Source organism: Sus scrofa, chromosome 14 (genome assembly GCF_000003025.6).
Source record: "Sus scrofa isolate TJ Tabasco breed Duroc chromosome 14, Sscrofa11.1, whole genome shotgun sequence".
Classification (NCBI taxonomy): Eukaryota; Metazoa; Chordata; class Mammalia; order Artiodactyla; family Suidae; genus Sus; species Sus scrofa.
The window spans coordinates 77,646,100-77,659,856 of NC_010456.5; the positions used below are offsets into that span (position 1 = coordinate 77,646,100).

The window sequence follows — 13,757 nt, forward strand, 5'->3', positions numbered from 1 at the left end:
AATGTAATCACAGAAGTTTTTAAAATTGGAAGGTGAGGTTAGAATGATGCAACTTGAGAAGAGCTCAACTCCCTGTTGCTGGCTTTGAAGATGGAGGAAGGAGCTACAAAGCCAAAAAACAGCCTCTAGAAGCTGAAACAGGTAAGGACACGAATTCTTCCCTAGAACCTACAGAGGGAACATAGTCCTGCTAATACTTTGATTCTAGCCCAGTGAGACCCACCTCAGGCTTCTGATCTAGAGAACTGTAAGGTGATACATGTTGCTCTAAGCTACTAAATTTGAGGTAATTTGTTACAACAGCAGTAGGAAACTAGTATGTGAGATGTGACTAATACGAGACTTTTCTGGGTTGAAAAGATCCAGGGCTTCTAGTGCTCTGTGGACACCTGAGTTTCCGTGGACACAGAGTCCAGCTAGAGCCCAGGGGAGAGGATGCCCTCCTGGACAGAGCCTGGTGAACCAGGGTCAGGTCTCTGCAGCAGATGAGTGTGGTCTAATGACTGTAAGTCCTTTGCTCTCCTAGAGGGCTCTCTGTTCTCTCACATCTAAAAAACGGGGGTGGGGGGGCGGGTAGTTCCCATTGTGGCTCAGTGGAAACGAATCCGACTAGTAACTATGAGGACGTGGATTCAATCCCTGGCCTTGCTCAGCGGGTTAAGGATCCGGCATTGCCTGAGCTGTGGTGTAGGTCGCAGACGCGGCTCAGATCTGCTGTGGCTGTGGCAAAGGCTCCTATTTTCGACCTCTAGCCTGGGAACTTCCATATACCACCGGTGCGGCCTTAAAAAGAAAAAAAAAAAAGGCAAGCAGACTAAGGCCCATGTTCTGGAGGCCACTCAGAGCCCTCCACAGCATCTCGGAGGACTGCTTTCCTCCAGGGGAGTACAGGTAGGATGGCTTTCATTTCTGCTGAGTCGACCCTGTAGCCTTCTCACCACTGCACCCTCACTGGCACCCTCTGCCCCACCCCCCCCCACCCCCAGCTTCAAAACCTCACCCCAAGCTCAATACCATCCCCATCTGCACTTTCAAAGCACCACCTGCTCAGCACCATTGCATGTGGCAGAGGGGACCACAGCGCAGGGCAGCAGACAACTCCGAATTCAGTGTCTGAGCTCCTTATCCTTAGAAAATTGTTGACGAGGCCCCCTCCCCAGGGAATTTCTCTCTCCAGAGAGGTCTGTCCCTGCGCCTGCCATGTTCACGGGTCTCCCCTCTGTGTATACAAAGCTTGCAGTTTTCCTTTTCCTCCATTCTAGATCTCTCCCCACTTCTCTAGAGCTCCCTCGGGAGGCTCCAGATTCCTCTTCACTGATGATTAGGCCGAGCAAGCAGGTGGGCTCCCTCTTCGTCTCAGTCTCCCTATCAGGCTAAGCTCGGGCCTCCCTTTCTCATCAAAAAGCTACCAAGATTAGTCACCAATCCAAGAGGGGAATTTTTTGACCCCCCTAGACAGTATCATCCACAGATCCTGGAAACAGAAGCCCCTGACCTGAGCTTGTCTTTTTAAGAGGTTCCCACACATCGCACACACAGACACACTGAGATTCTGCTAACCACTCATCAGAATGGAAAAAAACAAGAACCCACCAATCCAAACCCGGTAAGAACTTGGGGGAGGGCACAACGGTTCCATACCTTGGTCGTTGTCATCACACAGCTATACGCGTTTGTCAGTAACACTAAGCGTGAACCTTGCTCTGTGTAAATTCAAAAAGGATACGGGTGCCCCATTCATCCGGGCTCTGGCTTTCAGCACTGGCGGAGGGGGACCCGTGACTCCATCTGCTTTTGTGACTAACACTGTTCAGGCCACAGAGTATGTGTTTCCAAACCTTCTCTTATTCTGTGTCCTCAAGACAAAAGGTGACAGAATCTGAATTCTGGGAAGGTGGATGGGTGGTATTGCTGTTTACCTGGTTGTCCAGGTGCCAGGAGGATCTGAGCAGTGGGAGCGCAGGGGCCAGAGAACAGACAGCTTATCCCACTTAGCGGGTCCACAGTCCCCTCTGAGCACACAGACCTGGAGCGCTGAACACCCGTCCTGTGTCTGCGTGCTGCTCCGGGGTCCTGAAGATGACCTGGAATTACTGCGATAGTCACAATAGTTCACAGCTGAGGGATATTTTGTTGTATTAAACAATTCGCAGGATTCTTTATAACTGCGTATGTGTAGGCCTGGAGGAAAAAAACGTGTAACAAAATGCCAGTTCTTTACATTGACTACTAGAATTGTCAATCATTTTGTTTTTAAAAAATCAGGATTGTTTATTATAGTGAATTTTAAGGAAATACTCAATTTACTGATGGGATATTAGCTAAATAAATTGTTGCACATCAACATGATGGCATCATACAACTTTAGAAAAATATTTTTAGGGAGTTCCTGTCGTGGCTCAGCGGTAACGAACCTGACCAGTACCCATGAAGATTTGGGTTCGATCCCTGGCCTTGCTCAATGGGTTAAGAATCCAGCGTTGCTGTGAGCTGTAGTGTAGGTTGCAGACACGGCTTGGATCTGGCTCTGGCTGTGACTGTGACTGTGGTGTAGGCCGGCAGCTGTAGCTCTGATTCAACCCCTAGCCTGGGAACCTCCATATGCTGCAGGTGCGGCCCTAAAAAAGCAAAACTAAATAAATAAAATTTAAAAAAAAATTTTATTTTACATTGGAGTATAGTTGATTTTTACAATGTTGTATTTAAGTGATTCAGTTATACATATACAGATATCCATCCTTTTTCAAATTTGTTTCCCACATAGGTTATTACAGATAATGAGTTCCCTGTGCTGTACCATAGGTTGATTATCTATTTGATATATAATAATATGTATATGTTAACCCAAAACTCCTAATTTATCTATCCCCCCCCCCGTTTCCCCTTTGGTAACCATAAGTTTGTTTTCCAAGTCTGAGTCTGTTTCTGTTTTGTAAATAAGTTCATTTGCATCATTTTTTAGATTCCACTTACGAGTGAAGTCATTACGATATTTATCTTTGTCTTACTTAGTGTGACACCATCATTTTATTTTTATAGCAGTAGTTTATAAGATCTAACAAAACTTTCAAAGAAGTGAGTTTAGATTTTGAGGTATATTTAGATCATACTGATTTAAAACTTTAATACTCAATAATTATCTATTCCTTTTTACTTCTAAAGGAAACTTAGAATATTTTAGAAAAAGAGTGCTTTTGAAAATGTATGTAGAAATACTTGTCATGTTTTTGTGTTGTCATTTAATTTGCATTTTGATAAAAATGATATTTACTTTTGTTTACTTTGAATTTGATTACATTTTATTTTTGATCCTTCAGATGTATAATGTCCAATAGATATAGAATGCAAACCATGTATGCAATTTAAATTTTTTCTAGTAGCTGCCACAGTAAGGCATGAAAAGTAACAGCTGAAATTAATTTTAATAATGTATTTTTTTAACTATGTCCCAAATATTATCCCATGAACATGTAATCAATATGGAAGTTATTGAGCTATTTGAGTTTTTTTCCCTTTGAAATCTGCATATTTTACACTCACAGCACATCTCAGCTTGGACTGGCCACATTTCAGGTGCTCAGTAGCCCCACAGGACAGCCCAGCTCTACATCACTGAAGATGAGACAAGTCATTAAGCTGGTAGGAACTGGGATAGGGGGTTTCCATTTGTCCTCCTGCCCATGGGGGACGTACCTCCTTCCAGCCTGACTTGTCCCCTGTTCCTGAAGCCCCAAGTCATCTCGTCGTGTGGGTGCCTCAGAGGTTTCTACGGCTCTCCAGGGAGTTGGCTGGTAGCCGGCAGGGCCACGTCTGTTGTGGAACTGTCACTCTTGACTGATGGCCTAGCGATGTGAGGACTTTGTGTTGGGAGAGAAGGCCTAAGGGCCAAGGATGTTTGTCTGAAATCGATAGCTCCGTTTATCTTCCTGGCTGTCAAAACACCGGGAGTGCCTGCTGCCAGTCCCCTGCTGGGGGCCTCTGGAGCCCTTTAGGACCCAGGGCCTGGGCTGTGAGTAGGGATCCCCCCACACTCCCCCCTTTCCCAGGAGACTGCTGTTTGAGCCCTGCTCAAGTCTGTCAGTGATCTCAGCAAATGGGTAAATTGTGTCTCTATTAGCACCTCTGTCTGCATGCCAAGACTTGTTTATTTTGCAGATAGATGGCTGTTTCCTCTTCACGGCCTGTTAGCACATCAAAGTGACATTGATGAGGCTTGACAGTGTGATTATTCGTGTGTGGGAGGCAGGAGGGCAGAGGACTGACGGGCATGTGCTTTTAAAACACAAGGACTTGGGTTCAAATCCTGCCCCTGCCACTTAGTTCTGAGCTGGTTCAGGTCTCTTAATTTCTCTGAGCCTGTACATTGAGAATAATAACAGGAGCTACCTATGGGGTTACCAGGCAGATGAATAAGATAATGCATGCGATGCTCTTGGCTTGGAAGAAGCAACAATACCAGTCATTATTGTTCTTCTCCTTCACGTCCACCTCTGGCTCATTGTTTTAACTTCCATTGGACAGATGAAAGAGGGCCCTAAAGAGGATTAAATTAACAAACCATTAAACTGAGAGATGCATTCTCCCTATGGTTTCAGGAGCCACTTACTGAAGCGATACTCTACTCTGGGTCCAGGCCCTGTTCTAGAAGCAGGCAGAGGGCCGAGAGGCAGGAGATGAGAGCCTGCCCTGGGGGAACTCACCATCCAGTGGGGAAGCAGACCTCTGAGCACATGCTGGTGGCTCAAGGAGTCAGGGCCGTGATGGGGGTGCACAAGGGGCCAGGTTGCCCAGAAGAGCCGGGGAAATTGGTAAAGATGCTCCAAGAAGGCTGACTTTGGCACTGGGGGAAAAGCCTGTCCTGTGGTAATGTGCTGGTCGTCCAGGAGCCCAGGAGGCACTCAGCCAACACTTGCTGCAGAGAGTACTATTACTCCAAACTGGATATTTTTGTTCAAGGATGAGCATTAGCCAATTCATGGTAGTTTAGTAATGACAAATACCATGACCCAATTCTAATTAGATTTTGGGGGTATCATGTGAGGAACACACATACATACATCCATACACACACACCCATCCATAGACACACATACACCCAGCCATAGACACACACACACACACCCAGCCATAGACACACACACACAGACACACACACCCACAGAGACAGACACACACACACAGGCTGGACTGAGCTTAATTTTCAGAAGGGGTTGACTTTGACACATTGTACAGTGGACACTGATCAGTCAGGGGCCAAAAAGAGGCAGAATTCACCAGGTTGGTTTCAGTGAAAAGATGTTAATGAAGGGACTACATGGAGTGTGAACAAGGTTAAACAAGGGCTGCTGAAGCACCCAGCATGCAGTGACAGCGAAAAGCCATGGCATACAGAGGTGGCTGTGACCCAGTTTCAAGCAGGCAGACAAGAACAACATTCTTAGGGGTGGCATAGCAATGGGGCAGAAGGACCCTGGGTTCCTGCATGACCTCATGGAGCCAAATCACCTTATCTGTCTGGACTGCCCTCAGTATAGATTCAGAGGTAGGAGACATGAGCGAGAAATGCACAGCTATCTGTTTAAGCCACTGTGTTTGGAGTCTCAATTGCAGTAACCTAAGCCTGTATCCCAGTACATTCAAAGGATGGGTGGTCGCAACAGAGGGAGGGAGAGAACGTTAGCAGATGAGGGCCTTTACCATGGGGCCTTGTGACCGTGGTAGGGAGTTTGGATTTTATTCTGGGGAGTGTTGGAAATTAAGATAACTCTGGCTCAGGTCGCCAGTGTCGGAAAGTGAGACACATGGACAAGGAGAAATCTCGACAAGGCTCTTTACTTCTGCAGGAGGGCTTGGGTACTCCAACAAGTGTGCGCTGAAAAAAGGACCCTCCCCTATTTATCCCTAACGCAGGTGATTTACCTGTCCCCTTCCCATTGGTCAGGTCAGGGCGCACATTCTTCCCGGTTGGCTAATTGAAACAAATTGTTGCTGGGAAAAGAGGTAAACAGGAAGGGGGTTGCAGGGGCATTTCCACTGAAACCAGAGCAAAATGGAGTAACCAAGATTTCCTTTGATAGAAAAGACATTATGCTGGAGTTCCCATCATAGCACAGTGGTTAATGAATCTGACTAGGAACCATGAGGTTGCGGGTTCGATCCCTGGCCTTCCTCAATGGGTTAAGGATCCGGTGTTGCCGTGAGCTGTGGTGTAGGTCACAGACGTGGCTCGGATCCCGCGTGTTGCTGTGACTCTGGCGTAGGCCAGCAGCTGCGGCTCTGATTTGACATCTAGCCTGGGAACCTCCATATGCTGCGGGATTGGCCCCGGAAAAGCCAAAAAAAAAAAAAGACGTTACTTTCCACAGTAGGATGCTTACATGATTTGATTTGCATTCTAAGGAGCACATTTTGACTGGTATCTGGGGAATGAAAGATGATGAACAATAAGTGCACCAGGGAGAGGGCTGCTTTTACTGTCCAGGAAAGAGATGTTGGTGCCTTGGCCAAAGACGATAGAGACAGAATTTGTGAGAAGCGAGTCAGATTCCAGATATGTTTTGATGGCAAAGTATAAAGAATTGCCTGGTGAATTTGCCTTGGAGGTATTTGTGTGTTCAGGAATAAATGAAGTTATGTAAAGTGCTTAATCCTGGCCTTAGCACATAGCATTGTTTTGTCATTTTAATATAGGTTTTCTGACTCTGATGATGTGACTACACCCTGCCCAAGATGCAAATGGATCTTCAAAAAGAAGCTCATGTTTTATTAAGCATCTTACTGCTTTGGTGTCTCAGACTGTGCCTGAGTGATCAGTTCTCAGGGAGAGAGGACAGTGAGAGAGGCCCAGGACCCAGAGAGAAACCCTCACTGCTGCAGTCAGGCTGGCTTGGGATGGGTGGAAAATTCACTCATTCTGCTATCCCAGTAGGGCACCTATTACGTGCTGGGCAGTGTTCTAAAAACTAAGGGAAAGGTAACAACAAGTGATATTAAGTCACCGCCTGGATATTGCTGTTGTTCTTTTCACTGGGATGTTCCAAGAGAGTGAAGCATCTTTACTTTTTTTTTTTTTTAAGCTCTCCTCACCTTCCTCACAAGCCCCTCTCCACCTGCTGGGAGTTGTGGACACTTAAATTTGCTAAGTAATGATACTCAGCCTCTTCCCACTGAACAGCTCAAATCTTCAGAATCCTTCTCTGTTGTGCAGGCCCATCGGGGTCTATTGCAAGAGCCAAGCTGGGGGGGTCGAGGGGAAGCTTTGGTGCCATGGGCTTCCTTGAGTCTGGCTGCTGCTCTGGTGGGACAAAATGATCTCCTTCCCGAAGGCTAAATAGGTAAAGAGGAAAGCACCCCCACCCCTTCACTTTGTCCCTGTGATGTTGTCTTAGTGAATGGAGGTCACCACCTGGAGGCCTCACTGCCACCTGCCCCTCTCTTATCCCTTGTTCTCTTCAGTCATTCACTTTCTTTTACTTTCTTACCTGAACATCCTCTGGTCCCCCTCCTACTGGATTTGGCCTCTTTTCCCCATTTGTCTGGGGCTATAATGGTGAAGTGACTTCCAGGTAGGGTTGACTGACGTACAAATACCTTTTCAGTAGGGGTTCCCACTGTGGCACAGCAGGGTAAGGATCTGGTGTTGCTGCAGCTGTGGCATAGGTTGCAGCTGCAGCTTGGATTTGATCCCTGGCCTGGGAACTTTCATATGCTGTGAGTGTGGCTAGAAAAAAAATTAGTATAAGTTATGTTCTCTGCAGTATTTGGGATCTGATTATACTAATAAATTATTTGTTACTTATCTGAAATTCAAATTTAACTACTGTCCTATATTATACCTGGCAATCCAACGTCTAGGAAACTTGACTGTGGAGGAGAGGAATGAAAAACACAGCTATTTAATATTTTCAAAATACTATGCCTGACAGAAGGCTTTGTCCTTGCTGGCCTCTTGGCTGGACAGACTTAGAGGGGCCTCAGAAAGAAGGAGGCTGCCCCGTACCTCCTTCCTAGCAAGGGTTGCTCCCAGCTCCTCAGAGGAGCCCATTGTGTGTGTTATATGAAGAAAGTGGAGGAGAAGGTGAAGCAACCAACCTTGGCTTCCTGCCCTTCCCCACCCCCCAGTCACAGCCGGCAGGCTTCCCTGGGGTGTGGGGAGCCCCATCCTGCTGGCAAAGCTATTGCTTACCTAGAACTTTTATGAGGACATTTTTATTGAGCTGTAATTGAAAAGAAAAGAAAACTCTAAGACATTCCAGATTTTTCTCAGAAGCATATTTTAGGCGTGTGCGTGTGTGTGTGTGTGTGTGTGTGTGAGTGAGAGTGTGACATTTAATTTTTCTCTCCTCTTCCCTAAATTAAGGACCAGAATAAAGATGAACTGAGAGTCTGGAGAGCCTGTAAAACTCTTTTCATTAAGCAAATATTCTCGTGTTTGGAGAACCGGGGTTTTATGTAAGAGGGCTGCGTTTGCCGTTACAGTCTAATATCCTAATGTAAGGTTACAACCATTTCTAAGAAACCGGTAATAGAATGCAGAGCCTCTTAAATATGTAAAACTACTTGGCAAAGTTTATAAATCATATACATCTATTTTAAAGAATGTGAAAGTAAATCCAGATGACGGCCTTTTAGAAACAGGCCTGTTGTGACCACCTCCCTGTGCCCACTGCTTTTCTGAGAGGCTGCAAGAAAAAAATTACGTCTCTCTCTTGGGGTCTGTGTGACCAGTCCTCCTATCTCCCACCTGGGAAAGATGGAGAGCTTTCTTCCCAAGCCCCTGGCTTTCTCAGCAGGAAGGAAACACATGCAAGCATTTCTTGAGGACCTACTATGTGTCAGGCACGGGCTGCTTCTGTCTCCATCCTCACAGCAGTCCTGCGCAAGGCTGGGATCCATCCCACTTTTGACACTTGAGGAATGTGAGGTTCAGAGGAGCTGACTATCTGTCTGGGCTTGCAAAGCCGGTTAAAGGATGGAGTCCAAGATTTAAAGAGGCAGCATTGTCAGCGCTATGGCTCAGGTCGCCACTGTGGTGCAGGTTCCATCCCTGACCTGGGAACTGCTGTACACCGCAGGTGCAGGGGGAAAAAAAAAAAAAAGATGGAATCTGAATGAAAACCCAAGCCCACATGTGTCCAAGACTCCTGCTATTCCAGCCACCCAGCTCAACAGTGGTATATGTTGTGATCTCCCCGCCTGGAGATGTACTGCTGCTTCTCAGGAGGCACCAGAAGGCACCAGGATGCACAAAGCTGGACTGAGAGTGAGTGGGATCAGGCCAGCCCCTGTGTGTGGTGGCTGTTTTGGGACAGGACTGCATCCACTGACCTGTTGTCCTGCAAAGAAAATCATTCTTGTCAGGGCATGCCTGTGGTCTGAGTGAAATTCAGGAAATGAATAGAAGAGGTTCCTTGAGGTGCTCAAAGACAAAACTATCAAGTGACCTCAGGGATTCACACACTAGAAAACAAGGAATCTCCTGGAGAATGGGAATCCACCATGACTCTGGTGACCAGGTCCGTGTGGGGGTCTCATCCGGTACAGGCTGCTCCTCAGCCTCCAAGGCTCTGGCTCTACGGGGACCCGGTCCTTCTCTGCTTGGCTTCTCATCTCCCTGTGACCACCACCTGAATCCCTATGCTTGCCCAGGGCAAGATCACCTATCAATGGCAGCCTCTTACATCAGACCACCCAGGCCTCTGGCTGCCTGTGGGTCAGGAGATGAGTAGTTAAGACCCACTTGGCTGCAAGTAACAGAGACTTGAAAAATAGTGGCTTAACCAAGGAAAATATTTCTTTCTCTCTCATGTAAAGGAAGTGTGGAGGCCGAGTAGTCCAGGACTAGAGGGAAGTCCAGCCAATGCCATTCACTCTCTAAGTGGCACCATGGAGAGGAGGGGGTGGGGGGAACATCCTTTGTATGCATCCTTTCCCCTTTAAAGAGACTTCTCAGCAATTCCACACAATCATCCCAGTGTATCTCATTGGCCAGAACATAGGCACATGGCCACGCTTACCCGCAAGGCAGGTTGGGATAGGTTCTGCTTGAGCAAGGTGCATTGCCATTCAGCTAACAATTGAGGTTCATTACCAAGGTCAAAGGGGCGGAGGGATATGGGGAGCAAGAAGTCCGTGCCCATTCTGATGCAACCATCTATGGCTAGGACAGCAGAGTCATATGGTAGTGTGTGACACTGGGACTCCCTCAGAAAGGAGCACTGGTGTGATGGGGGCCTTCCATGGGCTGTACAGAGTGCTATCTTTGTGGTGTGGTCTATAAAGGACTATGAGAGCCGCTCATCCCACCCCCAACTTTCCCCTTAGTCGTGCTGCCTGCAAGTTCAACATTCAATTGAAACATTACCTTCCCACCACCCGTCTCCCTTTTTTTAATTGCCAACACCCACAGCATATGGAAGTTTCCAAGCTAGGGACTGAATCTGAGCTGCACCTGCAACCTATGTGGCAGCTGCAGCAATGCCAGATCCTTTAACCCACTGCACTGGGCCAGGGATCAAATCTGTGTTTCCACAACAACCTGAGCCACTGCAGTTGGATTCTTAACCCACAGTGCCACAGCAGGAACTCCCAGCACCCCTTTTAAAGTGTGCACATGATCCTGGGGAAATTAACATGTCCTCAATTTTTTATACTTGCATGTGTATTTTCTTATATCTGCCTGATTGGGCATCCTCTGCCCTAGTCACTGCTAGAGTCAAGATGGCCCGAGCGGCCAACAGCACTAAGCTGATGCCCTGGGAAGCTTGAAAACTAGTCTAACGGGGTCCCAGTTGTAGGTCCCAAGAGCCCTGTTGTGGGCCCAGAGGGTAGAAGAGATGAAGTCTGGATGCACTGATGGAAGGCCCTGAAGTAGCAGCTGGGGTGCAGGCAATCTCCGAGGAGGACATATTCATTCCAGCAGCTCCCAAGGAGTGGGGGCCAGGGTGTCCAGACGCCAGATGGCTCAGGAAGCAGGGGTGAAGAGATTAGTGCTGAGACATAGGTGTCTAACCTGTGAAGAGCTGAGGGGTGTTGGGAAGGGGAGAACACCAGTCACTGGTTCCTTCTGCCTGCCAAGGAGGAAGGGACCTAGGTAGGTAGGGCTGGGGCAGAGTCTTTTCCTTTGAGCTTTCCTCAAACCAGCTTTCCCCCAGGCCCCAGTGGCTGCAGGGTTGTTATTGCAGCAGCTCCCCTCCCCAGCCCCGGTGAGGGAGGAAATGGAAGAGGCAGGTGTCAAGGCCAGGCTGAGAGCCCAAGGCCAGCAGATCCACAGGGGCCTCCTGGTGGCCAGGAAGTCTTGGGCTGCTCCGTGGGAATCTGTTGGCCTGGAAGGCAGGGCAGCCAGAGCTTAGAACAGAGATTGGGAAAGGAGGGGTTGTTTCATTCCTGGCAGCCTCCCCACTTTGCCCACCCTAAACCCTTTGCCACCAACATTCTCCTCGGACCTCTAACCATCTTCTGGTTTAGAGTGGGGCTCTGGGCAGGTATAAGCCAGGGATCTATTGTCATCTGTACTCTTTTGTAGCTGTAGGACATCTTCATGTACTTGGCACTGTGCTGGCTCGATGTGGTGGCTCCTCTGGCCTTTTCTCATTTACCTATTCCTGCAGAGCCTGATTTAGTGGTTAAAAACTAGGACTTTGGGGAGTTCCCATTGTGGCTCACTGGGTTACGAACCTGACTAGCATCCATGAAGATGCAGGTTTGCTTCCTGGACTCTTTCTGTGGGTTAAGATCTGGTGTTACTATGAGCTGTGGTGTAGGTCGCAAATGCAGCTTGGATCCTGCATTGCTGTGGCTGTGGTATAGGCCAACAGCTTCACCTCTTGTTTCAACCCCTAGCCTGGGAACTTCCAAATGCTGCTGGCATTGCCCTGGGACTTTGGGTCAGACCTGGCCCTGCTGCTGTTATCTATTGATATATAACAAACTACCCTAAATGTTAGTGACTTAAAACAAGAGCGTTGTCTTTTATCTCATGATGTTGTGGTTTTTTTTTGTCTTTTCTGGGGCTGCTCCCACAACATATGGAGGTTCCCAGGCTAGAGGTCTAATTGGAACTGGAGCTGCTGGCCTCTGTCAGAGTCACAACAATGTGGGATCCAAGCCGCGTTTGTGGCCTACACCACAGCTCACAGCAACGCTGGATCCTTAACCCACTGAGCAAGGCCAGGGATCGAACCCACAACCTCATGGTTCCTAGTCAGATTCGTTAACCACTGAGCCACGACGGGAACTCCCATTGTGGGTCCTTAATTCAGATAGGTTCAAGTGGACCGTTCTGTTCCATGTGGTGTTGACACCTATTCCAAGTGGTATTCAGCTGGCAGGTGTGCTGGTATGGAGGATCCAAGAAGAGACTACTCTCATGCCAAAGGTCTTGGCAGGGAAGCCAGAAGGCTGGACTCAGCACGGCCTGTCAACCAGTTCACCTACACATGGCTTCCCTGGCTTGCTGGTCTTGGGGGAGTCAGACTTCTGCATTGTGGCTTGGGGCTCCCATAGAGAGTGTTCTAAGAGACCCAGACTGAAGTTTGCAAGGCATGTTATGACCCAGCCTCGGAAGTCCCAGAATGCCACTTCTTCCCCAAATTCTATCGGCAAATAAGTCACTAAAAAACAACTCAAAATGAAGGCTCAGGAAGCATTAAAAAAAAAAACAGGCTTGCTGACTGAGTTTGCCATATGGTTCTACTGCTGCTAGCTAAGTGGCCTTGAGAAAGTTTACTTAAACTCCCTTTGAACCTCAGTTTTCACATCTGTTAAGATGGGAATATTAATTATGGCATCTACCACTATGGCTTATGAAAATTAAGTGATTATATCTCATAGCAAAGCCTGCTCTGGACACATCTACTCACCATCATCAATATTTTTAGTTTCCTTTTCATCCTGGGCACCCCGCTAGACTACATTTCCCAGCTGCCTCTGCAGCTAGGTGTGGCCATGTGACTGAGCTGAGGTCATGGGAAGTAGAGGGGAAGTGATATATCTGGCCTCTATATCCTCCATGCTTGCTCCCTCTTCCACCCATCAACTTGAGTTGTAAGAGGGAAATAAAAGGTTGTCAGAGCCACTAACCTGACTAATGGCTGGGCACATAAGCTCTCAATTAAAGTGAGCTGCTCTCTGGCTTAACTTCTGTGCACCTTTGTTTTTGTAAAATGGGTTTATAATAGGACTTACCCCTTAAGGATGTGAGGATTAAATGAAATGTACAGTTGACCTTTGAGGAACGAGGGGATTGGGGCCACAGACCCTCCCACGGAGTTGAAAATTTACATGTATGACTTATAGTTCACTCTCCCTATACATGTTTCCTCCATATCCATGGTTCCTCTGGGTCTGTATCAGTGATGCATGTGGGTGGATTTAACCAACTGTGGATTGTGTGGTACTATAGAATTTACCATGGAAAACAATCTGGGTTTAAATGAACCTGTACAGTTCAAACCTGTATTGTACAAGGTTTGACTTACTGGCTTAGCTTCTCTTTGATCACAGTTATTTGGTCTAAACACTATAAATCGGTTATCATTACTTTCTTCTTGAAGCAAGATTATCCATAATAAAGCCTCTTGATGGTCTTAAAAGAATAACATGTGAATTTGCAGTATTTTAGGCCAAACACCAATAATAATGGCACCGTTTAAATTCAGGATATTTCCTAAAACCCATTTGCTAATGGATTTTACAACCTAGCTATAGAGACTAGGATGTTTCTAATTTTAAAAGTTAGTCAATTTATTTTTGATTTT

The 13,757-nt window shown here is 47.1% G+C and overlaps 1 long non-coding RNA gene across 1 annotated transcript; it reads left to right on the forward strand.

The window, feature by feature from the left end:
• On the forward strand, positions 757-9,965 carry LOC110256721. Its single transcript, XR_002338619.1, has 3 exons — positions 757-891; positions 1,263-1,606; positions 6,691-9,965. It is a non-coding gene; the product is annotated as an uncharacterized LOC110256721 (long non-coding RNA).